A 5158-nucleotide genomic window follows, 5' to 3' on the forward strand; every position below is an offset into this window, starting at 1 on the left:
GAGGCCTGTTCCAGATGGAAGGAGACCAAAAAGACGTGGCAACTAAATACAAAATGTGATTCTGACCCTGATCCTTTTGCTGTAAGTGGCATTGTGGAACAATTGGCAAAACCTGAATGGAGTCAGATGATTAGATGGTAGTGGTGTATCAATGTGAATTTACTGACACAGATTGTTGTTTTGCATAATGTAAGAAAATGTCCTTATTTGTAGGAAACATGCATTAAAGTATTCAGTGTTAATGAGGTATCAGGTTGGCAACTTATTCTTAAATGGTTCAGGAAAAATATTTATATTCTGCTTCTAATTTTTCTGTAAGTTTCTGGCTGTTTCAAAATAAAAACTATTTTAAAAAGGCAATCTATATAAATAATGGCACATCCATACAATCCAATGAGATGTAGTCATTGAAATGATACTGTTGAAGAATACTGGTATAAAGAAATGGTCAATGAAACCAATTTGTAATAGTATGCTGCTATTTCTATTTTTAAATTTAATTTAATTTTTAATTTAATTATTATTTTATATTGGGGTATAGTTGATTAACAATATTGTGTTATCCTCAGGTGTACAGGAAAGTGGTTCAGTTATACATATACATATATCCACTCTTTTTCAGATTCTTTTCCCATATAGGTTATTACAGAATATTGAATAGAGTTTGCTGTGCTACACAGTAGGTGCTTGTTGATTATTTTATTCATAATAGTGTGTATATGTTAATCCCAACCTCCTAATTCATCCTCCTCAAAATGGGTTAGGTCTTTAATCTATTTTGAGCTTATTTTTATGTATGGTGTTAAAGAATGGTCTAATTTCATTTTTTTTACATGTAGCTGTCCAGTTTTCCCAGCACCATTTGTTGAAGAGACTGTCTTTCCACCATAATATAGTCTTGCCTCCTTTGTCATAGATTAATTGACCATAGGTGCATGGGTTTATCTCTGGATTTTCTATCCTGTTCCATTGATCTATATTTCTTTTTATGTGCCAGTGCCATACTGGTTTAATGACTATGGTTTTGTAGTATAGTCTAAAGTCAGAGAGCATGATTCCTCCAGCTCCATTTTATTTCTCAAGATTGCTTTGGCTGTTCATGGTCTTTTGTGTTTCCATTCAAATTACAAAATTTTTTGTTCTTATCTGTGAAAAGTGCCATTGGTAATTTGATAAGGATTGCATTGAATCTGTAGATTGCTATGGATAGCATAGTCATTTTCACAGTATTGATTCTTCCAATCTAAGAATATGGTATATCTCTCCGTTTGTGCCATCTTTTATTTCTTTCATCGGTATCTTATAGATTTATGAGTATAGGTCTTTTGCCTCCATAGTTAGGTTTATTCCTAAGTATTTTATTCTTTTTGATGCAATGGTAAATGGGATTGTTTCCTTGATTTCTTTTTCTGATCTTTCATTGTTAGTGTATAGGAATGCAAGAGATTTCTGTGTATTAATTTTGTATCCTGCAACTTTACCAAATTCATTGATGAGCTCTAGTAGTTTTCTGGTGGCAACTTTAGGGTTTTCTATGTATAGTATCATGTCATCTGCAAACAGTGACAATTTTACTTCTTTGCCAGTTTGGATTCCCTTTATTTTTTTTCATCTCTGATTACCGAGGCTAGGGCTCCCAAAACTAAGTTTTCTTAAAAGCGGCGAGAGTGGACATCCTTATCTTGTTCCTGATCTTAGGGGAAATGCTTTCCACTTTTTACCATTGAGACTGATGTTGGCTGTGGGTTTGTCACATATGGCTTTTATTATGTTGAAGTAGGTTCCCTCTATGCTCACTTTCTCGAGCGTTTTCATCATAAATAGGTGTTGAATTTTGATGCAGCCTTTTCTGCATCTGTTTAAATGATCATATGTTTTTCTTCAATTTGTTGATGTGGTGTATCACACTGATTGATTTGTGGATATTGAAAAATCCTTGCATCCCTGGGATAAATCCCACTTGATCATGGTGTATGATCCTTTTAATGTGTTGCTGGATTTGGCTTGCTAGTATTTTGTTGAGGATTTTTGCATCTATGTTGGTCAGTGATATTGGCCTGTAATTTTCTTTTTTTGTGGTATCTTTGTCTGGTTTTGATATCAGGGTGATGGTGGCCTTGTAGAATGAGCTTGTGAGTGTTCCTTCCTCTGCAATTTTTTGGAATAGTTTCAGAAGTATAGGTATCAACTCTTCTCTAAATGTATGATGGAATTTGCCTGTGAAGCCATCTGGTCCAGGACTTTTGTTTTTTGGAAGGTTTTTTAAAAATTATTTTTATTTATTTATTTTTGGCTGCATTGGGTTTTCTTTGCTGTGTGCAGGCTTTCTCTAGTTGTGGTGAGCGGGGGCTACTCTTCATTGTGGTGGCTTCTCTTGTTGTGGAGCATGGGCTCAAGGCACACGGGCTTCAGTAGTTGCAGCAGATGGGCTCAGCAGTTGTGGCTCACAGGCTCTAGAGTACAGGCTCAGTAGTTGTGGCACAGAGGCTTAGTTGCTCTGTGGCACGTGGGATCTTCCTGGACCAGGGCTCAAACCCATGTCCCCTGCATTACCAGGTGGATTCTTAACTACTGCACCACCAGGGAAATCCCTGTTGGAAGATTTTTAATCACAGTTTCAATTTCAGTATTTTTTATTGGTCTGTTCATATTTTCTATTTCTTCCTGATTGAGTCTTGGAAGGTTGTACCTTTCTAAGAATTTGTCCATTTCTTCTAGGTTGTCCATTTTATTGATGTATCATGCTTACAACAATCTCTTGATGTAGATCTCTTATGATCCATTGTATTTCTGTGGTGTCCATTGTAACTTCTCCTTTTTATTTCTAATTTTGTTAATTTGAGTCCTCTCCCTATTTTCTTGATGAGTCTAAGGGTTTATCAATTTTGGTTATCTTATCAAAGAACAAGCTTTTAGTTTCATTGATATTTCTATTGTTTTCTTTGTCTCTATTTAATTTATTTCTGTTTTGATCGTTATGATTTCTTTCCTTTTACTAACTTTGGGTTTTGTTTGTTCTTTCTCTAGTTCCTTTAGGTATAAGATTAGATTTTTCTTGTTTCTTGAGGTAGGATTGTATTGCTATAAGCTTCCCTCTTAAAATTGATTTTGCTGCATCCCATAGGTTTTGGATCATCATGTTTTTGTTTTCATTTAACTCTAGGTATTTTTTTATTTCCTCTTTGCTTCCTCAGTGATCCATTGGTTATTTAGTAACATATTGTTTAGCCTCTATGTGTTTGTGTTTTTACAGACTTTTTTTCCTGTAATTGATTTCTAATCTCATAGTGTTGTGGTCAGAAAAGATGCTTGATGTGATTTCACTTTTCTTAAGTTTACTGAGGCTTGATCATATCCAAGATATGATCTATCCTGGAGAATGTTCTGTGTGCACTTGAGAAGAAAGTGTATTCTGCTGCTTTCAGATGGAATGTCCTATAAATATTAATTAAGTCTATCTGGTCTAATGTGTCATTTAAGGCTTGTGTTTCCTTATTAATTTTCTGTCTGGAAAATCTGTCCATTGGTGTAAGTGGGGTGTTAAAGTCCCCCACTATTATTGTGTCACTGTCAATTTCCCATTTTATAGATGTTAGCATTTGCCTTATATATTGAGCTGCTCCTATGTTGAGTGCATATGTACTTACAATTGTTATATCTTCTTCTTGGATTGATCCCTTGATCATTATGTAGGGTCCTTCTTTGTCTCTTGTGACAGTCTTTATTTTAAAGTTTACTTTGTCTCATATAAGTATTGTTACTCCAGCTTTCTTTTGATTTCCATTTGCATGGAATATCTTTTTTCCATCCCCTCACTTTCAGTCTGTATGTGTCCCTAGGTCTGAAGTGGGTCTCTTGTAGACAGCATATATACGGGTCTTGATTTTGTATCCATTTGGCCAGTCTATGTCTTTTGGTGGGTGCATTTAATCCACTTACATTTAAGGTAATTATTGATATGTATGTTCCTATTATCATTTTCTTAATTGTTTTGGGTTTGTTTTTGTGGTCTTTTTTTCCCCCCTTCCACTTTTTTTTCTCTTCTCTTGTGGTTTGATGACCATTTTTAGTCTTGTGTTTGGGTGGCTTTTTCTTTTTTGTATGTATCTATTGTAGTTTTCGGGTCTTCAGTTCCTATGAAGTTTTTTTTTTTTTTTTGAGTTTTTATTTTTATTTTGTTTTTTAATTTTTTAAAGCATCTTTATTGGGAGTATAATTGCTTTACAACAGTGTGTTCGTTTCTGCTTTATAAGAAAGTGAATCAGTTATACATATATATATGTTCCCATATCTCTTCCCTCTTCCATCTACCTCTCTCGCACCCTCCATATCCCACCCTTCTAGGTGGTCACAAAGCACAGAGCTGATCTCCCTGTGCTATGTGGCTGCCTCCCACTAGCTATCTATTTTACGTTTGGTAGTGTATACATGTCCATGCCACTCTCTCACTTTGTCACAGCTTACCCTTCCCCCTCCCCATATCCTCAAGTCCATTCTCTAGTAAGTCTGTGTCTTTATTCCTATCTTACCCCTAGGTTCTTCATGACACTTTTTTTTTTCTTAGATTCCATATATATGTGCTAGCATATGGCATTTGTTTTTCTCTTTCTGACTTACTTCACTCTGTATGACAGACTCTAGGTCCATCCACCTCACTATAAATATCTCAGTTTCATTTCTTTTTATGGCTGAGTAATATTCCATTGTATATATGTGCCACATCTTCTTTATCCATTCATCCGATGATGGACACTTACGTTGCTTCCATGTCCTGGCTATTGTAAATAGAGCTGCAATGAACATTTTGGTACATGTCTCTTTTTGAAGTATGGTTTTCTCAGGGTATATGCCCAGTAGTGGGATTGCTGGGTTGTATGATAGTTTCACAGAACTAGAGCAAAAAAAATCACAATTTGTATGGAAACACAAAAGACCCTGAATAGCCAAAGCAATCTTGAGAACGAAAAATGGAGCTGGACGAATCAGCCTCCCTGACTTCAGACTATACTACAAAGCTACAGTAATTAAGACAGTATGGTATTGGCACAAAAACAGAAATATAGATTAATGGAACAGGAGAGAAAGCCCAGGGATAAACCCATGCACATATGGTCACCTTATCTTTGATAAAGGAGGCAAGAATATACAGTGGAGAAAA

The sequence above is a fragment of the Mesoplodon densirostris genome, chromosome 6, assembly GCF_025265405.1.
Source record: "Mesoplodon densirostris isolate mMesDen1 chromosome 6, mMesDen1 primary haplotype, whole genome shotgun sequence".
Lineage (NCBI taxonomy): Eukaryota > Metazoa > Chordata > Mammalia > Artiodactyla > Ziphiidae > Mesoplodon > Mesoplodon densirostris.